Source organism: Triturus cristatus, chromosome 2_1 (assembly GCF_964204655.1).
Source record: "Triturus cristatus chromosome 2_1, aTriCri1.1, whole genome shotgun sequence".
Classification (NCBI taxonomy): domain Eukaryota; kingdom Metazoa; phylum Chordata; class Amphibia; order Caudata; family Salamandridae; genus Triturus; species Triturus cristatus.
In genome coordinates, this window is record NC_140581.1 from 210024198 (window position 1) to 210049609 (window position 25412).

Here is a 25412-nt window from a genome sequence, read left to right on the forward strand (position 1 = left end):
TCAAATTGTTAGGCATCCAACATTAGATATAAGGTTGCTCCAAGCGGAACGTGCAGAAGAAAAGTGCTCAAGTGCAAAAGAATGTGAAAAAGGAACTACAAAGTAGTGACATATAAAACAGAAGAATTGATATTTCTAAAACAAGTAGACCGGTTGTAATTCACCGTCCTATTAGGCCTGGCCGCATTCACAATAAACAACAAGTTGATTACACTTCACAGTTTAAGCAAAAAGCAAATTCTTGCATTGCACGTTTATTAACGAAAGAATATAAGGTCCAGGCTAAATGTTAGGGGCGTCGATGTTTCGACCCGACTTGTGACCACGAGGGTGATTAAACCTCGGTCTTGCGGGTCTTCCTCAGGACTGGGTGGAGCAACCCGATTACTTATAGAGCTTAACCATATACCCGTCAATCTACAGGTAACGAATTCCCATTAAATGGAGGTCCATGAAATTTCTATGGGCCAAAGAACATCTCAACCAATGAATGCACGTAAAGGCACAAGCCTTAGTTCTACTGAATGTCAAATATTGTGCAGTAGACGGTCCTTAAGCCCTTCCGGTGCTGAATTAAGCATTAATCCATGTCGTTTCTAAAGGCACCTCAAAGCCGTCGTCTTAGTTATACTGGATGTAAGGGAACGTTCCTTACGACAAAAAAGTTTTTCCTCTTCACCGTCGCAACTGCCCATCCAATGACTTGTCTCCGTGAATAAATCTATGGTTTAGTCCCAGTCCTTGACCAATTTAGGGTTACCCCATTTTTGTAATGGCCTGGTATATATGGCAGCGAAAAATTTACCCCAAGAGGTACAATCCTCTATCTGGGGAGCTATCCCCATTGGCAAGCAGATTGTTGCCATTCTGTGTTTTTCTTGAGGGCTTGTGTGTGGAAATACCGCCTCTAGCTGTATTACTTTCTGAGCTATCCAGAATGGCATTTGCTCACTATTAGTGTGCATTTTACCCATGACTGCGTGTAGCGTATGTGGTGTTATTTTAGTTGTAGATCCCTGAATTTGCCCTTGTTGGCGGAAGTGTGAGCGTTCTCATCATGAACTGTGTCAGGTTTCTGTAAAGTTTTATTATTTCTTTATGAAGTGGATATAAGTCTGCCACTGGCATTGAGTCTATCTCTGGGTGTGGTGTGTAAGCTGCTAGGACAGGCCAAGTGGATCCATCTCTTCCGAGAGGACCTAGTCTTACTTTGTCTTTTGTGTGGGGGAGGACGCCTTTAAACCAGTTTATGTGCTCCTGGCAGGTGAGCGGAACTGCACTGTCCTCATACGGACAGTATTCATCTGGTGTTTCATCTTCAGTGTAAGAATGAAATGTATTTGATTGTGCATCTGCTTGTGGGAATTTAACCCATGAATAGAATACCTCTGTTCTATATGACTCGTGAGCCTCAATCACGAAGGTTACATTCCCACCCCTGACTGTAACTCCGTAGTCTGTTAACTTTTGAGTAAGGGCAGTTCTAACATTTTCTGAAATGTTGATTTAACCATCCTCTTCTTACTCCCTGATTCCAGCAGGTTGTGCGTTCACAGCGGCTTCCTCGTCAGCCATTGTTGACAAAAGTTTCTCAAGGAAGAGTTTCAAGGAAACCGAGATAAGGTTTTATGCACAATAGGAACTGTTTGTCAAAAGCAGCTATCAATGATATCATGTTAGCAAAGATAGCTGATAAGTTCACAGTCTATAGGGAGACACCTTATGAATGCGGTGAACAAATCGGCCATACTCTTTTAGACCCGGACAAAAGCACGGCCGGAGTGAAGTTACGGAAATTCGGGATCCACTACAGGGTATGGTTTCTGATCCAGTAGGAATCAGGTTGGCATTTAAAAGATTCTATCGGACACTGTACTTAGAAACCAGTAAGGGGGATGATGATGATATCATCAATGATCTAGATTCCCCCAGATTTGATGAAGAAGAACAACTGGGTCTAGAGGGGAGTCCTCATTGGGAAGAGATTTTAACTGCTATCTCCATTCTGGCGACAGGGAAGGCAGCCGGCGTTGATGGTATACCCATAGAATTTCTATAGAGTATTCATGCTGGAACTGAGGGATTGCCTAACTGGGCTGTTTACAGATATTTTTGAAGGAAACAAGCCCCCACCTTCTTTGTCGCAGGCATAGATTGTGGTTTTCCCCAAAAAGAATAAACCTGTAATGGAACTCGGGTCCTATAGACCGATTACATTGATTAATGGGAACTCCAGAATATATTTAAAGATTCTAGCCTCCCGACTGTCCCCAATCATCAGCAAGGTAGTAGTTGAGCGGCAACATGGGTTCATATGCAGTAGAAGCACTATGGACCACATTAAATGTGTGATTGCACTGTTCGATGCAGCCCAGGTTGCAGGAGACCCTATGGCTTTGATTCTGCAGGATGCAGAGAAAGCTTTTGATGGGGTCTCCTGGAAATACATGTAGAATATGATACAAAAGGTAAATATACGACCTGAGCTCTTAAGGCTCTATATGTTAAACCAGAGGCCAGGGTGTTTGTCACAGGGGAACTCTTGGACTCATTCGAGATCTCAGGCAGGGGTGCCCGTGCACCCAACTTATATTCACCCTTTATATAGACCCATTTATATGAGGGTCAAGCTTAATGCTAGGATCCTGCCCATGGTTTTCAAGAGTTTGGATACAAAAACAATTGCCTACACTGACGATATTGCCCTAGTCATGACCAAACCCTCTACAGCACTTGTTGAGATTGAGAAAGAGGCGGCTGAGTTCGGACGCATCTCAGACTGTTCACTAAATAGGGAAAAAACTGCAATATTGGTCAACAATCAGATTTCCCTACAGGACTCACGGGTATCCACTAGCGGGGTATATCTAGGAGTGGCCTTTTCTCCCGATCTGGATCTTATCACTAAAGATAATCTCGAGCCCTTGAACGAAAAATCCCCAAAAGATTTACATATGTTAAACAACATGCACCTATCCCTGGCCAGCCGCTGCAACGCTATTGAAATTATTTTTTCCCCAAAATCCTTTATCTTTTTCGTGCTGTCCCTCTAGAGATTGGAACCCTCTGGTTAAAAAAATTAGATGAAATGATCTCTCGGTTTGTCTGGTCATACACAAAACCAAGGAGAGCTCTACATTTTTTTTACCATTCCTATAGAGATGGGTGGGGGCTTCCGAATTTAAAGCTGTATTATTGGGCTGCTATTTTGCAGAATATGGGGCCCTTGGATATGAAATTGATAATAAATGTATATATTTTTTAAAAGGAACTGTTTGTCCTACAAGCTTGATTAATCTACAGCCAATACACAGGATAGGACTAATCAGCTGTGGCGGATAGTTCCCTTCCCACTCCATATATCTGTGGGGAAATGTGAGTAGGGGTCTCTGAGAATAGCACAACTGAACTACCAAACCAGTACCAAACCAACGTTGGCGGTGCCATGTCGTGTAGTTCCTATAAGCCTATATAAGATCTGTGCGTTTAGACAACATACACTGTAGGATTGGTGTCCAGACTGATTCTAGACTCCCCCACCGGGTATGTTAGCCTGTATATCAGCTAGCTCACAGTGCCACTAGAAACCCCTCCTACCAAGGAGAGAATAGTTCTTGGCAACTATCGAACATGACAACCCTGATCCCTCAGGATCATGGAAACAGTGAGATGCTTTTCCCTCAGTCACTCGTGCTCACTTTGTCTCAGAGAGATACACAGAATAAGCGGTGGGGACGTTTTTCAAAAAGCATTTATTGAACCAGCGTCATTCTAGTGTGAAATAGGTGTGCTGAAACAACCACTAGACAAAAACAGATATAAATGATTATAAGAACTAACAAAGTAAAAGGATGGTAGATTTCTACCACAATGCAAAAAAAATGAATACAGGTAAGTGTATAAAATACATGACAGTAGAATGCGTACTCCTACGATGCGACCCCAACTAGATCTACCTTACATGTACCTAGCATGTATGTGGGTGTAAAGCCAAGAATCCCTCTAGGATAAAGTCAACCCCATTACCTGAAATGAGAGACTGTGGGACCCCGTCTTGGACTCGAGATGGACACCAATCAAGGTATGTCAGACCACTGCGAGCTAGAGTGTCTGCGTGCAGGAACCTCAGCGTCTCGTGTCAGTGTGTCGGCATGGAAGTCCTTTTCTCCTCTGACTTCCTCAGCAAGATATGGTGTCTATATACCCAAATTGGTAACCTAAGGGGTTCTACCTTGCTGTGTCATGTCGGACTCAGGATGATGGAAAGAATGACCCTTGTACATAGTTATTATACAGGAGATGGTAGGGAGAATATAGGTGAAAGGTTTAGGTGACTACCTCAGCCTATATTGGGGTACCTATATGAAACATAACACCACTTAAAAATCTTCTGAAGCAGGCGGAGCGTGTGGAAGCAGGAGGATGAGACGATTTGGTGGTACATTGAGAGTGAGGAGCCTAGGATGATGCAGCAGTTTTGGGCAATGGTCCGTGGGTCTGGTGGTGTTCAGAGTGGGCTACCAGGAGTTGTCCCAAGAGGAGGGGGTAGGCCCATGATGAGGACTTTGGTCTTGTCTGGGTTGAGCTTGAGGCAGTTGTCCTTCATCCGGGTGGCGACTGCCTTCATCCAGTTGTGGAAGTTGCTCTTGGTTACTGTGGGTTGGTCTGTGAATGAGAGAATCAGCTGGGTGTTGTCGGCATAGGAGATGGTATTGAGCTCATGGCTGCTGACGATGGTACCCAGGGGTGTGCTTAACAAGCTTTCATGGCGTTCATCCTTTACTTCAGATCCTTTACCTCCTATGGGACTGCATGTCCTTTGTGGGAGGAGAGGTGCCTTGCCGAATCCTACAATTTTGGCATTTGTTCAGTCTCACTAACTTCATCAAAATGTATTATATGTCCTCATCCTCGACCACCTCGCCGCTCTCCTAGAGTGTTCATACATGAATACAGGTATAGGGGAAAGAAGGGCTAGCTGTACTGTTGGCAAGTGTACAAACTGTTGCTGCAGGACTCACGGGTATGCACTAGCGGGGTATATCTAGGAGTGGCCATTTCTCCCGATCTGGATCTTATCACTAAAGATAATCTTGAGCCCTTGAACGAAAAATCCCCAAAAGATTTACATAGGTTAAACAACATGCACCTATCCCTGGCCAGCCGCTGCAACGTTATTGAAATTATTTTTTCCCCAAAATCCTTTATCTTGTTTGTGCTATCCCTCTAGAGATTGGAACCCTCTGGTTAAAAAAATTAGATGAAATGATCTCTCGGTTTGTCTGGTCATACACAAAACCAAGGAGAGCTCTATATTTTATTTACCATTCCTATAGAGATGGGTGGGGGCTTCCGAATTTAAAGCTGTATTATTGGGCTGCTATTTTGCAGAATATGGGGCCCCTTTTGCAAGAGAAACCACCCCAGCAAACAGGAGTCGAGTATTTCCCCTCTCCAATTGAATTAATGGTTGGTGAAGGGGTGTGGGAGAATATATGGAGGCAAATCGACTTGAACTACTTTAAGCGGGTTCTCTTCAAGACCTTACTGAACTCTTTTACAATCTGGTCAATTGTCCATAAACTAACGGGTCTGGGCAAGCTAAATGTTTACACCCCCTAAATGATAATAAGTATTTGCCAGGTATTTTTGGGGATCAGCACACCCTACGCTGGTTAAAACTTGCCTAAATAAGGTGGTCTTTTTCTTCTCTCCTATGGGTATAAACTAGTTCCAAGAGATTAAGAGTGAATTCGACATTAGCCATAAAGACTTTTTTAAGTATCTACAGGTCAGGGATTTTTTTAAATTGTAAGGGAGGTGGCCTGATCGGATTCAAAAGGTGTGATTTGTGTGAGGCTCTGACAGGGGGCGCAAATCTCCAATTGGTGTTTTTAACTCACTTCCCAATAAACGGATGAAAGTTGACATGGACAAACACTCCTTGAGATGGCAAAAACAAATGGCTGTCCCCGAATCTAGTTTCCGAGAGTACTTCACTTTGGCTCAGTCATTGTTTCTATTCTCGAAACTACATGTACAGTACTATAAAACTTGTTTTAACCTATATTACACTCCTAGCAGGATCATCAAATGGGGGGGATGGGAAAGGTTCACGATGCCCTTGATGTCATCTTAGGAGGGCCGATATTATACATATCTCTGGTACCTGTCAGTCCCTAACCCTGATTAAAACCCTGATTGCAGAATTTTGTAGCACCAAATTAAATATTCAGGTATTTTTGACCCCGCTGTGATTTTTCTGGGTCGTATCTGACGATGAGAGGCTGTCAAGAGGTAGGGTGTTGGTTTTGATTGCCATGACCTTTTTCAGTTTATGTATATCCTCGGCATGGCTAGATAACAATCCACCCGTGTTTCAACAATGGCTAACTAGGGTGGTGGCAACATGTAATTTAGAAAAAACAATTTTCTCAAGTAAAGGTATTCGTAGTAAAAGGAAGGGTCTTAGGAGATGGGGACCGCTATTGGACTGGAATGAATCAATGCGTTGAGGAGGTTAAGCACAATGCACTTTAATTAGGTGTTTGTTAGGATTTATGTATTTTAGTTCCGAAGGACCTCTTCTTGCATGAAAGCTTATGAAATGCGATCTGTACCATTGGTAAATAGATGTTGTTTAATTGTGTAGCCGCGGTGGGTGGGGTTGGGGTTTTATATTGGGGTAAAATGACAGTCTTATGTTCTGTATTATGCACTTGGATATGAAATTGATAATAAATGTATATTTTTTTTTAAAGGAACTGTTTGTCCTACAAGCTTGATTCATCTACAGCCAATACACAGAATAGGACTAATCAGCTGTGGCGGATAGTTCCCTTCCCACTCCATACATCTCTGGGGAAATGTGAGTAGGGGTCTCTGAGAATAGCACAACTGAACTACCAAACCAGTACCAAACCCACAGTGGCGGTGCCCTGTCGTGTAGTTCCTATAAACTTATATAAGATCTGCGCGTTTAGATAACATACACTGTAGGATTGGTGTCCAGACTGATTCTAGACACCCCCACCGGGTATGTTAGCCTGTATACCAGCTAGCTCACAGTGCCACTAGAAACCCCTCTTACCAAGGAGAGAATAGTTCTTGGCAACTATCGAACATGACAACCCTGATCCCTCAGGATCATGGAAAAATGAGATACTTTTCCCTCAGTCACTCGTGCTCACTTCGTCTCAGAGAGATACACAGAAAAAGCGGTGGGGACGTTTTTCAAAAAGCCTTTATTGAACCAGCGTCATTCTAGTGTGAAATAGGTGTGCTGAAACAACCACTAGACAAAAACAGATATAAATGATTATAAGAACTAACAAAGTAAAAGGATGGTAGATTTCTACCACAATGCCAAAAAAATGAATACAGGTAAGTATATCAAATACTTGACAGTAGAATGCGTACTCCTACGATGCGACCCCAACTAGATCTACCTTACATGTACCTAGCATGTATGTGGGTGTAAAGCCAAGAATCCCTCTAGGATGAAGTCAACCCCATGACCTGAAATGAGAGACTGTGGGACCCCGTCTTGGACTCGAGATGGACACCCATCAAGGTATGTCAGACCACTGCGAGCTGGAGTGTCTGCGTGCAGGAAGCTCAGCGTCTCGTGCCAGTGTGTTGGCATGGAAGTCCTTTTCTCCTCTGACTTCCTCAGCAAGATATGGTGTTTATACTTTATATACCCAAATTGGTAACCTCAGGGGTTCTACCTTGTTGTGTTATGTCGGACTCAGGATGACGGAAGGAATGACCCTTGTACATAGTTATTATGCAGGACATGGTAGGGAGAATATAGGTGAAACGTTTAGGTGACTACCTCAGCCTATATTGGGGTACCTATATGAAACATAACACCACTTAAAAATCTTCTGAAGCAGGCGGAGTGTGTGGAAGCAGGAGGATGAGACGATTTGGTGGTACATTGAGAGTGAGGAGTCTAGGATGATGCAGCAGTTTTGGGCAATGGTCCGTGGGTTTGGGGGTGTTCAGAGTGGGCTACCAGGAGTTGGTCCAAGAGGAGGGGGTAGACCCATGATGAGGACTTTGGTCTTGTCTGGGTTGAGCTTGAGGCAACTGTCCTTCATCCGGGTGCCGACTGCCTTCATCCAGTTGTGGAAGTTGCTCTTGGTGACTGTGGGTTGGTCTGTGAATGAGAGAATCAGCTGGGTGTTGTTGGCGTAGGAGATGGTGTTGAGCTCATGGCTGCTGACGATGGTACCCAAGGATGTGCTTAACAAGCATTCATGGTGTTCATCCTTTTACTTAAGATCCTTTACCTCCTATGGGACTGCATGTCCTCTGTGGGAGGACTGGTGCCTTGCCGAATCCTACAATGTTGGCATTTGTTCAGTCTCACTAACTTCATCAAAATGTATTATATGTCCTCACCCTGGACCACCTCGCCGCTCTCCTAGAGTGTTCGTACATGAATACAGGTAGAGGGGAAAGAAGGGCTAGCTGTACTGTTGGCAAGTGTACAAACTGTTGCTAGAGCTGGCGTTCTAGCTGTGTCTAGAGACCAGCTGGCAGCAGTAATGGCAGCTGCTGTTGAAGCTGTGGTTGTAGCTGAGGTAGTATCTGTGCTGGGTCTAGTGGAGAGGTTCTCTTCCACCTCAAAATCTTCATGTGCAGATTAATCTGCTAGGGAAAGTGTTGCTTGTTACGTTGCCCATCTATGTACATCATCCTCATTTAGAGATGCAAATACTATAGTAGACTGGTAGAGCATGAAGTGCCATGTTCTGTTCATCCTGTTCTATTGGTGCCCTTACCTCAGTATCTGTCCACTGAAAAACAGAGCCAGCATTTGTGTCATATGCATTTTAGATTTACCTCAAAAGGCCTACACCTGTAGCAGACAGCCCTGTGTATGTACTTCCCTCCTCATAATGGCCTTAGTCCCGCCCAAGTCCAGTTTGCTTCCATGGGACATGGAATCATATCTCACAAGATTACAAAGAAGATTCAGAGTCCTATGTGACCAGGAGGCCATAATGAGTGCAGCGGTGTATAAACCATACGAAAGGTGTGGACCTTTTTTAGGTCTCGCCTGACCCAGCGCATGCGCTGGTCTGGCGAGACTTATTGAGAGGGCTCCAAAAAGTGCTACAAGGCCAGCCTAGAGCCACAGTGCATGTGCGCGGGCGCGCGCGCCGCTTTTACCGCGATTACTTTCACTTTCGCGTCCGCACGGACGCTTGGCATAGCTAATAGGTCTCACTTTTGGGACCTTATAAGTGTTTTGTTATGCAACTGTTGCATGGCTAAACACTTATAAGGTCCCAAAGGCAAGACCTATTGGTTATGCTAATGCTTGTTTTTATTGGAACAGTGACAAACAGTTTTGCATCGCATCCTTAAAGAGATGGTGGGAAAACTCAACGTGCGCTATCAAAATTGAAAAATGTTTGCAATTTACGTGTTTAAAATGCACACATTTGGCTCGTTAAGAGCTGCACAGGAAGCCATTGTAATGCAGCGGGGGGAAGCCTGGTCTCCACTGGGGGCATTCAAGGACGGGCCTGCAGCGTTCATAGAGCTCTGCCTAAGCCCCTGCTGGGACACTGGCGGCCCCTTGCTTTTATCCATCCAGGTTGTCAATTTTATCAGCTTTAAAGGGATTAAACGCCCCTTCTGCATGTGAAAATAGCTGTGAAACGCGAGAGCTCGGCACCAGTTATTTCCAACTAACTGCTCATTCAGTCCGACTATTTTTATTGACATTTTGGCCATGTTTAGCTCATTACTAAACGAAGACTACGAGGCCCAGAATGCAGAGGAGAACAACGGACTGGTTTAGCTACACACAGATTTACCTGGCAGCATTGAGAGCAGCGTGGGAGCATCTTTAATTTTGGCGTGAAAAGAAAATTCTTAGAGGTTAAAAAGATTATTCCAAGAAGACAGTGCAGACCAGGTGGGATCAAAATGGAGCAAATGAACCGCCTGCAAGGTGACTTTCATGCAGTCTTGTCTTTTTCGACCATCACCCCGCCATAAGCATGGTGTGACTTGTGTAACTACTTTTTCTGCATTATAAACATGTTTTAACCCAGGATGCTCGGTGATACTAGTTTCCATTCCGCCTGCCCCCACTCCTCCTGCTCATCTACTCCTCCTCAACCTCCACTCCCCCCTCTTTCCCGCCACCTCCACTCCCCCCTCTCTCCTGCCACCTCCACACCCTCTCCCCCGCCACCTCCACACCCTCTCCCCCGCCACCTCCACACACTCTCTCCCATGCCTCCACTCTCCCCTCCCCCTCTCTTCCTTCACCTCCACTCCACCCTCTCTCCTGCCACCTCCACTTCCCCATCTCTCCCTCCACCTCCACTCCCCATCTCTCCCTCCACCTCCACTCCCCATCTCTCCCTCCACCTCCACTCCCCATCTCTCCCTCCACCTCCACTCCACCCCTCTCTCCCTCCACCCCGCCCCTCTCTCCCTCCACCCCGCCCCTCTCTCCCTCCACCCCGCCCCTCTCTCCCTCCACCCCGCCCCTCTCTCCCTCCACCCTGCCCCTCTCTCCCTCCACCCAGCCCCTCTCTCCCTCCACCCAGCCCCTCTCTCCCTCCACCCCTCCCCTCTCTCCCTCCACCCCTCCCCTCTCTCCACCACTCCCCCTCTCTCCCTCCACCTCCACTCCCCCCTCTCTCCCGCCATCTCACTATCCCCTCCACTCTCCCTCCTCCCACCCCCCACTCTCCCTCCTCCCACTTCCCCCTCCACTCCACCTTCCACTCCACCTCCCTCCCTCCACCTCCACTCCCCCTCTCTTCCTCCACCTCCACTCCCCCTCTCTTCCTCCACCTCCACTCCTCCTCTCTTCCTCCACCTCCACTCCTCCCTCTCTCCCGCTACCTCACTATCCCCTACACTCCCCCTCCTCCCACCCCCCACTCTCCCTCCTCCCACTCCCCCTCCTCACTCCCCCCTCCTCCCACTCCCCCTCCTCACTCGCCCCCTCCTCACTCCTCCCCCTCAATCCCCCCTCTCCCGCTACCTCACTATCCCCTCCACTCCCCCTCCTCCCACCCCCCACTCTCCCTCCTCCCACTCCCCCCACTTCTCCTCCTCCAACTCCCTCTCCTCACTTCCCCCTCCTCACTCCCCCCTCCTCCCACTCCCACTCCCCCTCCTCAATCCCCCCTCACTCCCCCCTCTCCACTCCACCCCTCTCTCCCTCCACCCCGCCCTCTCTCCACTTCCACTCACACCGTCCTACCTCCACTCCCCCTCTCTCCCTCCACCACCACTCCCACCTCTCTCCCCCTCCACTCCATCTCCCTCCCTCCACCTCCACTACCCCTCCGTCTCCTTCCCCCTCCCTCCCTGCACCTCCACTCCCCCCTCCCTGCACCTTCACTCCCCCTCCCACCTCCACCCCCCCTCCCTCGACCTCCACCCCCTCCTCCCTGCACCTCTACTCCCCTCTCCCTCTCCCTCCACTCCCAACCTCCACCTCCACTCCCACCCTCCACCTCCACTCCCCTTTCCCTTCCATCCACCTCCACTCCCTCCTCCCTGCACCTCCACTCCCCCCTCCCTCCACCTCCACTCCCCCCTCCCTCCACCTCCACTCCCCCCTCCACTCCCACCACCTCTCTACACCTCTACTCCCCTCTCCCTCTACTCCCACCCTATACCTCTACCCCCTCCACCTCCACTCTCCCTTCTCTCAACCCCCACTCCCCCTTCCCTCCACCCCCACTCCCCCTTCCCTCCACCCTCACTCCCCCCACCACCTCCACTTCCCCCACCACCTCCACTCCCTCCACTCCCCCTACCACCTCCACTCTCCCCTACCCCCCACACCTTTACTCCCACCTCCACCCCTGCACCTCCTCTCCCCCTCCCTCCACTTCCACTCCCACTTCCCTCCTCCTCCCTTCACCTTCACTCCCCCCACTCCCTCCACTTCACTCACTCAGCCCCTCCCGCCACCTCCACTCACCCCCACACCCTCCCTCCGTGCACCTCCACTCCCCCTCCTCCCACCCCCTCCCTGCCTGCACCTTCACTCCACCCCTCCTCCACCCCCTCCCTCCCTGCACGTCCACTCCCCCCACTGCCCCCTTCCTTGCATAAACAAAAAAACTAGAACACATTTTTGGTGTTAATTGTTGTTTTTATTACGATACTTCAGTTGTATATAATGCTGTCCAGGTTATATATAAGGTGACAAATGGTTATAACACTTTTTTAACTATAACTTATAACTTTTAAACATGCTGCACAACATTCACAATGCTCTGCAACACATATTAAAAACGTTAACAAAGCCAGTAGCTCTCTCTAAACACTTATAAGGCCCTAAAGGCGAGACCTATTGGCTATGCCAATGCTTGTTTACTCTGCTTTAGAGCTGGAAACCCAGGACATCTGTTCCACCTTCCACGGTCATCTTGCTCTTTCTGAATCTTTACCCTGCAATCTGTAAAAAAAGGAAAAAGGACAAATAGTGAGTGATATTGTTCTTGTGTAAGCGCCAATTAGCAAAGGATAGTTTAGCACCTAATTTGAAGAATCTAGAATAAAGCACTCTTGCATATATGTTGCTCTTATCAATTGGTGAATACCACTAAGAAAACAACTCTGATTCAACAGTGATTTTATGGACAACAGCAAGATATATTAAACTGTGACTAAAGTTGTTAGCCCTGACATCCTGTGAGTGGTATTTCCCCAAACGTTTTGCCTGCACCCCTTCTCTTTACTGCATTTGTTTTTGTTGGCTTTAGGTGTTCAAAGAGCTTTTGCCCTCTCCTTCAAACATCTGAAAACTGGACCACACCTAATTGACAAATATAATTTACTTGTAAGTCCATATTAAATGGCACTGCCATTACCCAGGGCCTGTAAATTAAATGCTACTAGTGGACAGCATGCCTCAGGCCTGCCACTGTAGCCTATGTGTGAGTAATTTCAGTAATTTTGTGTTACTCTTTGACTGGGAATTACTGGCAATTACTCCTCCTTGCATAATTGAGAGTAACTGGGGGGGGGAGGGGGGGGAATCCTTTAGTGGGAGCACATTTTGTGAGCAGTCGCTTGCTTTTACTATTCTTGTTCTGCTGCATTTACCGCTGTTCCTTAGCACAACATGGATCCTTGCACCCATTTTGGACACAAAGGGGCATTACTCTTCTTACATAATTCAAGCATAATCTTGGATTGGAATTCTTAGGTAATCCTGCATGGTTTCGCTACACAGAATTGTGCGAGTTACACCCGCCCCTAGTTTTAAACTGTCATTTTGACCTGGAAAAACAAATCTGCCAATAGGGCAGGGTGCATTTTATTTCAAAAGTAGGACATATGTACTTAAGATTTACATGTGCTGGCAGTGAAAACTCCTAAAGTCGTGTTTTGCTGTTGTGAAGCCTATCCCTCTCATTGACTAAGTTTAGGTTTAGGTAAGAAGTGCTAACTTTAGATTGGGAGCAGATAAAGGTGGTGTTTGCCACATTTAGAAAGTTAAAGACACACAATTGATGGACTGGGTCCAAACTGGAATGGCATGGTGAGCAAAAAACCGATGGATTTAGGCCCAGATCTCTGTACTTGGGGTGAATGTATGACATTGTTCTGCATTCTGTCCATCAATAGTTCTTTGTGCATTTGCCACCCCGAGTGGGACGGGTATGCTCAGACATGAGTCCCGTGCTCTCCATGCCACTGGAATCAAGCTATGCTGGCTGAAGAGGGGTGAAACCGCTAAACCGGTCCTAGGATGCTTGTTTCCAGTCCAGGGAAGACCTGGCCTAGCAGTTCAGGCTGGACTGTTCCCATTGGGCACAGGGTCAAGACTGATTTGCATATGGCTGGGTCCAAACTGGAATGACATGGTGAGCAAAAAAACGATGGATTTAGGCCCAGATCTCTGTACTGGGGTGAATGTATGACATTGTTCGGCATTCTGTCCATCAATAGTTCTTTTTACATTTAAAAAGTTGGCATATTTTTGTCTCAAGCAACTGTGCAGTTTTTGCCAGTTTCCTGGTTCACATGACTGTGGATGGCTCTGCTGTTAGGGTTTGTGCATTGCTTGCAGACACTAAGACAAAAGGGGCGTAGGTGTGGACAGGAGGGTCCATCCAGGCAGGATGACTTGAGATGGGCTGTTCCCGCCCCTACTTACACTTCAAATGGCTTTGTCCACAGCACACACAAATGAACCTGAAACCAGACCTGCCCTGCCATTTGTCACCCCAGACAGTTTGGAGCTGTGACCAGGGAAGGGGGAAAACATTCCAGAATCGGTGTTGGAGGGGTAGGTGAGAACACTCTTTGACCTATGAAAGATTCATAAGTATAACTGTTCTGCTGCTTTACGGACTGTCTTGCTGACTGCAGAAGGAAGATTGGGTCTGCTGCCTTGATCCCAGTCTATCCAAAGTCACTCAAAGGGTCAGATGGTGGACTTCCTGTGTGTGCTACCGGGACACAACATGCTTCAGAGGGCCCCCAGCAACTACTGCGCTTGACCAGCTGCAATGGGACCTGCCTAAACCTGCCTGGATTTGCTTGAGCCGTGCTGCTAGCCTCTGCTGATCCCCAAAGTGGTGCCCCCCCGGTCCTGGGCTCCTCGTTACTGTGAACAGGGCTGTTCGCGCTGACACTCTGCTGCCCGCAATGACCACAAAAGTGAAGCTTCAGTGAGACCTGCTCTGCACGCAGACAGTGACTGTCTGCGATGACCGCCAATGTGATTGTGAAGCTCTAGTGATGCCCAGATCCTCACACAAGCAATGAGCATTTGCGATACTCGACCTGCTCTTCAAGTCAAAAGCCTACTCCTCGTGGCCTCCTCCAACTCCAATGGAACTGTTTGCACTGGTCTTGAGAAGATAACGCTGTAGCATAATGCTGTAGTGAGAATAACCATATCCCTGTATCAGAACCCGCTCTTTCCCCCGGTCTAGCGCGACAAAATGAAACAATTGACACTTTCTGCTTTGAAGCGCTCTTTTCACTTAAAACTTTAAAACGTAATATCTCTGGTTCTATTGATTGGATTTTTTGTCATTCTGGTATTGTGAAAAATTGAGTTGTTGGCTAAGTGGGGTGTTAACACTGGTCAAGCAACAGCCACAATCCTGTGTCAGGCTGAACCACAAAAGTCACTACATTGACTTCTGCTTAACCCTTTAGTTGCTTGGCACAAAAGCAGTGAGGCTTAACTTAGAGGAAATGAATAAAGTTTATATGAAGTACAGAAACAGGCCTGTCATTGCTGTAGCGCAAAGTGCAGATCTCACATTGCCGGTCGTCACTTGTTGGGATGAGGCACAGGCAAACCCGAATTTAACCTGTGCTCAACCCTATGGTAGCTTGGCATTGAGCAATCAGGCTTAACTTAGAGGCAACGTGTAAAGTATTTATGCAACGCAAGATAGTAATAAAGTGAAAACACAACACAAGAAAAATCCCTCACCAATTTAGAAAACAAGAGTACATTTTAATAAATTATTTGACACCAAATCAACAAAAATCCAATCAGTAGAAATGGAGATATGAATTTTTAAAGTTTAAGGTAAAAACGAGCTAAAAGATAAAAGTGCCAACCACGGACATCTAGTTGATGGAGACTGGGTCAAAGGTAATTCTTACCTTCGGACTTGGATGAATTTTTAACAAAAACAAAAATGTCCTGAGAAGGTAGATGTTCAGCGGAGCAGGGTTGCGGGGTGTCTGAAGAGGAGGTGTCATTGGGGAGGAGGTGAGCAAAGTCAAAGGGAAGATTTATATGTTCAGACTTAGTCTGGTTTTTGGAAATTAAAAATCTCTAGCAGGCATAGACAGGAAGCTGTACTCAAGGAGAGATCCATGAGACCAGATTCCCATTTGATGCTGGGCAGAGAACGCAGCGGGAGCTAATGCAAAGTCTGGCCGACCGGCGATGCATCTGGGGCGGATAGATGAGCAAATTGGTCCCGGCTTCCCTCAGTTCTCTGAAAAGTGTTAGGAAAAAATGTTTTATGTCCCAAATTTTAGATTGTGGATATCTGGTAACCTTTAATATGACAACCAAAGGTCAAGGATTGGAGGGGCATAACTTAGTGGCGCAGGACTCCTTCAGGGTGGGGCCAGGTGCAGGTTTGAGATGGTTAGAGCCTTTCTGTCCTTGAGGCTCTGATCAGGAGTCCAGACAAATAGCATTTGGACTCACTCTGGTAGTCCTGGGTTCAAGTGGTGAAACAGGTCTAAAGCAGCTGGGCAGGCCTCTGAAGGGTCAATGCAGGCCCCAGGCAGCAAAATAGTCTTTCCAGGTGCAGCAAAGTAGTCTTGTGACGTACACAATTACGCACATCGGCAGGCAGTCCTCTGAGAGTCCTTCCTCAGGTCCGGAAAGTTATCTGAAGAGTGGGTCTGATGATCCTATTTTTATACTTGCTGCCTTCTTTGAAGTAAAAGAAGTTCCTAGAGAATTGCCTTAAGTCATTGAAGTCTCCTGATTCTGCTGCCCAGGCTCCATGCTGGCTGCATGAACAATACAGGGCTAGCAAATCATTTGTGTGAAGACAAAGCACAGCCTATTCAGTTTCAAATGGGGCTGTGCCCTGCTCTGTCCCCCACCTTGCCAGTTGATGGCTCATCCAGGCACACCTAATCCCTCTTTTGTGTTACGGAGAGGAATAAACAAAGTCAAACTACCAACCACACCCTGTCATGTGACCTAGGAAGGGCTGTAGGCACCAAACAGGGCAGGAAAATGCCAGCTTTCTAAAAGTGATGGTTTCAAGAGGGCGACAGTGGCTCCCCCAACTGCTGCACTGCTGAAATGAGGAAACTTTCCTCGTAAAGTGAACAACATTTTTCATTATTTAACCAAAGTAATCCATAGTAATCCTCGAATTTAATAACTTGCAATTACTCCACGTAATCCTTGTTATAAAATCACTCCTGAGACAGCTGAGTTGAACTGGAATACTTTATTCCGCATTTTCAAATGCCGTATGTTGCCCATTCAGCTTATACATAGACACGTGCTGTCAACCTTCCTTTGAGCCAACACTGTCAGGGGTACTGCAATAAATCAGAAAAAGCTGCATAAACAACATGCTTAATACCTGGAGATATTTATGATACTGTAACCAATATCCATTGCCCTATTTTCTCATAACCTCCCTCCTTACCCCACCTCATGAATGTTCACTGTCACAAAAATTGCTTGAAAACAAAATGATGCCACCCTTATTAATGAATCCCTTAAAAAAAAAATTAGTGTCAACAACAACTATAATTCCAATATTTTTCTTGTCCCTCTGCTTTAACCGACCACATGAATCCCTACCACACAAAAATGAAAATACAGTGAGCAAGAAGTGACAATAAAATACTCACTACAACCCCTTTCCCTCAAATTCACCAAAAGGAAAATGTATTCTTTTACCTCATGGAGCCACAGCCGGCTGTTTAAAGTATACGTATAGTAAAGTATCCTTCAAATACAGAAAATCATCACCCCCTACCAACGGAAACCTCTCTTAAAACCTTCTCACTCACGTTTCCCTAATTAATCCCTAATGAAAGGAAACCCCGTGACCTGTGTGTCCTGTGCTGCCTTCTATTCCCATAATGCGCTAACCAAGTTTATCTCAAACTGTGAACCCAACTAATATCGAACAGATTCAACCTTAAAATAATAAACAATAAAACAAATCAATATTAACTTGTGATGTAAAATGACATATGTAATCCTGTAAAATCAATCGTGATAAATGAAACATAACAGTCCGGTGCTTTAAGACCATTGCATTCAGTTCAACAAAAACCATGATGTATTGAACAGCCTTAAAAATGTCCGTGCAACTTAATCTTAGTTCGAAAAATGTGTATATTTGCAGTTGTAACTTGATGACCCTTTCAACGGTTCACTCGAAATCTTTCGATATTATAGCTGTCTCCAAAGTGATTCTTTTTGTTAGCGCAATTTTTTCAATGATGGATGAACTCTGGGGTGCAAACTCACGTTTGGGACGATGATAAATTGCTAAGCAAGTGTCAAGATGGCGAGTGTACTTCCCTTGATGTGTGGTTTCGTTTTTGCTTTGACTGCCAGTTAATGCGTGCAAAACAGCGCTGTGTCCTTCCCAGCACAGTTAATCAATAATGATGGTTTCAAGAGGGCGACAGTTGGGGGCACCACTGTCGCCCTCTTGAAATCATCATTATTGATTAACTGTACTGGGACGGTAACAGCGCTGTTTTGCACGCATTAACTGGCAGTCAAAGCAAAAACGAAACCTCACATCAAGGGAAGGAGTGCACTCGCCATCTTTACACTTGCTTAGATTTCTAAAAGTGCCATTTTCAAAATTGCAACTTGAAATTCGACTTTCCCAATAATTAGTATTTTTAATTACAATTTCTCAGACACCAAACACTAAGGTGCCGATTCCGATCCGGGTCGGAAAGCACTCCGACCGAGCCGGATCCGGATCCGGAGTGTATTCCGACCGAGCCGGAGTCCTGCAGTCCGACCGAGCGAGTACGATGCGGCCGTATGCTGCCAGACTCGGTTCGGTCGGACTCCCATAGAAGTCAATGTGAGCCGGTCGTACGACGCGTACATGGGCTCCCATTGACTGAATGGGTACGTCTCGCGCAAGGGTGCCCCCTACAGTGGGTACGCATCGGCGCCATCTGCACCGTACATGCCTCTGTTGGAGGGACCCTTGGGTCGTCCCCTGTGTCTGAGTCGTAAGGCTGCGGGTGACAGGGGTCCGACATGTGTGCTGTATAAATACTTTACACATTGTCTCTAAGTTAAGCCTTACTGCTTTGTTGCAAAACTACCTGTGGGTTAAACATAGGTAAATTTTGTGACTTTTTGTTGTTTACCTCGACTAGGATTGTGATTGTTGCCTGAGTGGGACTTACACACCCTTCAACCAATAACCCAATTTCTTACAAAACTGTTAATCAAATCAAAAGCACAAACACACCAAAATTTAAGAATTAACATAAAAGCTTTTGTATCAGGTGAACAGATATAATTTAGATTATAACTGAGAATAACAATTAGCGATCATGCTTTCTCTAACTAATAACTAAGGGCCACATGAACTAACATTTCGGTTTTTCAATTTCCTTATAGCGAATCCTTACGATTTCCTTACGAGTTGGCAGGGTATGCTCAGACGTGAGTCCCTTGCTCACTTTGCCACTGGATTCAAGCAAGCCTGGCTGAAGACGGCTGAAATGCCAGAAACCGGTCTTAGGAAGCTTGTTTCCGGTCCAGGGAAGGCATGGCTTGGCAGTTCGGGCTGGACTGTTCCCATGAGGCACAGGGTCAGACTGATTTGCATATAGCCATGTCTGAACTGGGGTGGCAGAGTGGGCTAAAGAACGGTGATGGATCAAACCCAGATCTGTTGACTGGGTGTGAGTGTTTGATTGGTTCTGATGCTCCGTCCATCACCACCCCCTTTTGTACCGCTTTGTTCGCCATAAGTTGGCAGGGTATGCTCAGACGTGAGTCCCTTGCTCACTTTGCCACTGGATTCAAGCAAGCCTGGCTGAAGACGGCTGAAATGCCAGAAACCGGTCCTAGGAAGCTTGTTTCCGGTCCAGGGAAGGCATGGCTTGGCAGTTTGGGCTGGACTGTTCCCATGAGGCACAGGGTCAGACTGATTTGCATATAGCCATGTCTGAACTGGGGTGGCAGAGTGGGCTAAAGAACGGTGATGGATCAAACCCAGATCTGTTGACTGGGTGTGAGTGTTTGATTGGTTCTGATGCTCCGTCCATCACCACCCCCTTTTGTACCGCTTACTTCCTAAAAGTGGCATTTTCAAACACAGAATGTTAAAACCAACTTCACTAAAAGATGCATTTTATCATTCTGAGTTCAGGCATACTAAATTCGAATTTCTACCATGTTCCCTGAGTCAGTTAGGATTATAAGATGTAATAACCAAACTGCCCATTCTGGCCTATGGAGAACAGGTAGCCTTGCAATAGTGAAACATTAAAATGACTGTAATTTACTATTAGAACATGCCACACACACCAGGGCATGTCCTACCTTATCCTTACAATGCACCCTGCCCTTGGGCCTACCATAGGGGTGTCTGATATGAAGAAAAGGGAAGGTTTAGGTACTGGCAAGTGGGTGCACTTGCCCAGTCAGCATGACAGTACCAGACTGCACACATGCTCTGCAATGGCAGACCTTAGACACATGTTTACAGGCTACTTCTGTGGGTGGCACAACCAGTGCTTCAAGCCCACCAGCAGTATTTGGATTTACAAACCCTGGCACTCCTGGTGCACTGTACTAGGGTCTGACAAGTAAACCAAACCATCCAATCATGGAATCACAAATCATACATCAATTTACAATAGGGAGAGCATATGCACTTTAGCACTGATCAGCAGTGGTAAAGTGCCCAGAGTCATAAAACAGCCAAAACCAGGTCAGAAAAAATATAGGAGGAAGGCAAAATGTTCAGGGATGACCCTGCAAAAAGGGCCAAGTCCAACACCTCCCTCCCCTGGAACACCTAGGGGAGATTTTAGGGTTTCTAAATATGTGAAAATATCAACAATAGAATCACTTTCAAGCTCCTCACACACACCGACAAGGTTCTCCATGAAGCAGGACCAGAATACCTGAACCACACACCCACCAGACAACTCCGCGCCACCCAACTCGCCCTGTCCTCTGTCCCATGGACTCACAAGACCAGAACTGGAGGAAGATCCTTCTCCAATCTCGATGCCAAGAAGACCTGGAACACCCTGCCCCTCCACCTTAGGCATTCCGAGTTGTTGACCTAGTTCAGGAAGGACCTCAAGACCTGGCTCTTCAACTAAACCTCCACACCCAGACGGATCAGCAGCCTCCCCCCCCCCCCCCCCCGGCGCCTTGAAACCCTCACAGCTGTGTAGCTGTGCTTTACAAACCCCTAATTGATTGATTGATTGAAAATATTGCAGATCCTCACTCCACAGTGCTCCTACCACAAAAGCCGATTTTGGGAAGCACTTTACTACAATGTGGGAGGTGAAATGTGCAATTTGACTAAACCCAAGGCATATACAACCTATTTTATAAGGGTCCTCCTTATAAATACCTGACAAATACCTGACACCCCAACACTGGGACACCTAGGGAAGACCCTGGGGGTACCTAATATGCCAAAATATTGTTGTGTATTAATTTCTCAGTGCCCCAAACACCAAAGTCGAGTTTGGGCACAATTTACATGTTAAAAGCAGCCCTGCAACACAGGGCTGCTTTTAACTGACCTCAGGCCTCAGCAGTGCACACAAGCAAGTGCAGAAAGGGCTGCTGGCCTCTAAATTGCCCTGGCCTATTATATACTAGGTACTTAAATGTAGTTTTGATTCCCCTGCCCTATTATGGACTAGGGCCTTATTGGGGAGGCCATGTCAATCCTAGGGGTACCCTAACCCATAGTGTACTCTAGTGTATGTAGGTGTTTTCACTATATTCTAAGTGTGTCTTCACCGTACCACTGCTCCTGGGCCTGCCTAGCAGAGCCTAGGGCACTCTCAGAGTCAGAAAACCAGCATCCAAGAGTGTCAGATGGGGCAAAAAGTGGGGGGAGACTGCAAACAGTTCCTTATTTCCAACAATTATTAATGTGTCTTAGATAAATAAACATCACCTATGGGAGGAGGGCAGTCATTAACCTACATGGATCTTTAGGTGTGGCTTGAGAGTGTAACTGTCATCTGACCCTGTGTGATCAACAGAAAAGAGAAATCAGAGTCCTACTGAAAGAGAGGTCAGGTTCCACATTTTGGTCCTTCCGAGTACAGGATGTGATTGGGCAGATTTTCTGCTTCCACTAAAAAGACTACATGTATTGCATGTTTTGGCTTTTGGCAAAGTTTATATTTTATGTCCATACAGATACAAGGAAGGCTTTTCGGGCTACTCTGCTCTGTCTTTGGTGTGTCATTTACATTTTGCTTCCATCCATGACAGCAAACTGCATTAGGGTAATGATTCAGTCTGCATCAGTCATTGGCTCTTTTGCAATGTGAATGATGGCATGCGTACATCCACTTGAAAAGGCATGCGCTTTAGTATCAAGGTTAGTTGGCCAGTCCTGTATTTTTAAATTGTCTCCATTTATAGTTCCATTTCTTTCATGTGCCTCTCCTCTTTTTATTTTAATGACACTACAGTTTTACAGGCAGTGCTAACGGGTTGCCTGCTTGCCCCTCATTTCATCTGCAGTGTGAAGTATTCCACAAAGCCACTTCCTCTCAACCAGGAGATAATTATTGAATGCTGTTGTCTATAGTGTATCACTGTTTTACCACTACAAGATGGCAAACTTTGTGGTTCTAAATGTTGCAGCGTTGCTCAAATTTTAAAACAATGATAGTTCAGATCAGTGAATCTTTATTTCGATGGTTAAAAATCATCATAAAAATACATTTTATAAAATCATGTAATTTACATTTCTGAACTTCATTAGGATAAAAAGCAAACACCAAACAAAGCTGATACAATTCATGCAAAAGAGGTAGAATATTATATACATCATTGCTTAATCTCTTGTGTTCCTTAACCTTACTGCTACTTTTAAAAAGCTTATTACAGAGCATAAAGTGCGCGTGTCATTTGCTCTTTGAAGAAACAGTAGTGCGGATTTAGCATGACGGAATTTTCCCTCCATTAAAATATCAACCAAGAACGTGCGCCGAGGGGTACTATAAAATGGACACAATAATACAAAATGAAGGGTGTCCTGCGGAGACCTATTGTGGCAGCCGCAGGCACCCTTCTGCTCAATAGTTACAGTAAAACCAGATGGATAAGATAAAATATTAGGTAACAAATTGAGCCTAAAACGACACATTAAAAACCTGTCCTGCTGATTATACGTCAGAAATAAATAGGGTTCCATGCACTCCCCATTCTTGACCAGGCAATAAGCCGCTACTGAGCGCTTTGATAATGCGGGAGCTGCTCTGACAGTTTCCAATTTTTCCAACAGCAGTTTTTTAATTTGTGGTTTCCGGGTCGTAGAAATTGTACACGGATTGATAAAGAGGGTATGCTGGTCTATGGTCTCTAGTGTTGTTTTAACATATTTCAGCCAGGGGATTTGCAACCCTTTATCCCTTTGCAAACAGTCTGTAACAATTTCCCTACTCAGTTCCGCTTCAGGATTGGCCCAAATTCTGAGCCATGCCATAACCGGCCTAATCTTCACCTGGTCTGTGATGTAGGGAATCCCAAGTTCCAAATGTGCAATTTTCGCTGGGGTAGACTGTGGGATCTTTAGGATTCTACGGAGAAATTTATCTTCCTCTTGCTGTAAGTGTTTAGCATCCCTAAAGCCCCACACCTCGGCTCCATACAGTGCCTTTGCAGTACTTATTGAGCCATATAGGCTCATTACTTGTTCTGGGGACCAGCGTCCCAACCTGCAAGCAAAATTTAATATTGCACCATTTGAGGAGACCAGTTTTGTACAGTGTTCCTCAATCAGCGAATTAAACTGGATCTCACCATCAAATAAAAGGCCTAAATAGGGAAAAGTACTTACAGTGTCCATTATGTGGGTCCCTATTTTAAACACACATTTCTTCGTGGGCCTTTTGCCTGCAACCATCACAAATGATTTGCTCAGATTCACTGTCAGATCTAAATTGTCCATGAACTTTACAAATCCATCGATGAGCGATTGTAGACTCCGTGGTGTTCGTGCAAGCAGGACCGCGTCATCCGCGTACAGGAGTACCGGAATTTGACGCTTCCCTACTTTGGGACAGTCTACAGTCTGGGCGATAAGACTTGTCTCTAGATCATTGATATACAGTGAGAACAAAAATGGAGCGAGAATACACCCATGCCTTACTCCGCTTGTGCATGGAAATGGTTCAGTTCGCCCCCCCCTCCGCACTAAAGCAGACCCTAGCAGTGGTGTTCCAATGCAACTCTCTCATAATATTTATACGACCCGGGTCTATTCCCAAATTATTCATCATTGCCCACAATTTGTTCCTATTCACATTATCAAAGGCCGCAGCCAGATCCATAAATCCCATGTAAATGGTGCCATTCCTTGCTTTGGTGTACTTAGCAACTAGTAAGTATAGATTTAAACACTGATCACTAGTCGATTTTCCCATTCTGAACCCATACTGTGTGTCAGCTATTGTGTGGTGCTCTTCTGTCCAGGTCATAAGACGGTTCAGAACCACCCACCCAAGTATTTTGGCTGAGACGTCAATTAGCGATATCGGTCTATAGCATTGGGGATTGTCCCTATTCCCTTTCTTGAAGATAGGGACGATTAGTGCAGTAGACCAAGATCGCGGGAGTCCTGATTTAATGGCCGTGTTTAACACCCTCGTCAAAATTGGCGCCCACAGGTCGATGTTACTTCGGTATAAATCTGGGGGTGTACCATCGGGCCCTGGAGCTTTGTGCGGTGTCAACCCTTGAATTGCCTTAATGATCTCTGTTAGTAAGAGATCTATTTCCAGACTCCGTGTGCCATCCCAACCCCCTTCTTGTTTTGTGTCTTTAGAGTGGTTGTAGAGACCCTCAAAATGAGACACCCATTGTTGAGGGAGGATATTTGTGCTATTAACCGGGGCGCTACTATCCTGGAAACAGGGCCTGTTAATGATCCTCCAGAATTCTGTGAAGTCCCTGTTTTCTCCTGCCTCTCTTAAATCAGCCCAGACTTCTGCTTGTAGGGTAGCCTTTCTTTCTTTTATCTTTATCTTAATTTTATAAATTTGTCTACACTTGGCCACTTCAACCTTGTCCCTAGGGTTAGCTTTAAGGCTTGATTTTAGATTTCTTAATGCTCGAGAGCAATTAGTATCGAACCATCTTGGCTGTGTGCCTATCTTTCTAGGACCTTTTACTTCTAATAATTTATCGGCCAGTGTTGTCAGTTCCCCGAAGGACGCGACTAGATCAACTCCCCCTATCTTAGGGTCTAGGCAGTCTTCGACATACTTTTTGCCTTTTACAAGTAGTGTTGTGTAAAATTCCTGGGCATTAATTTTCGCCCACCTTAAACGCCTCCCCTGGTCTGTTGACCTTAGACTGATATCCACTTGTTTATTCGTTTCCAAGTGGCCATTGTACAGTAATTCTAAAACTAAGGGATTATGGTCACTAAAGGTACTCCATTTAGTACTGGCCTCTATAATCCAATGTTTTGCAAAGGGGGATATCAACATGAAATCTATAATGGAGGAGCATCCTCTTCCTTTAAAAGTTGGCACAAGGGTGCCCTCTGGACCCGGGACTATCAAATCAATAGTGTGTACTAGTGTGTGGGTGCCAATTAATTTAGTTAGTGTTGTTCCCTCAGTGCTATGCTCAAAGTGTGGCCCCTTCGTGACCGGGCAAACGGCCCAGTCTACAGTTACCGGTA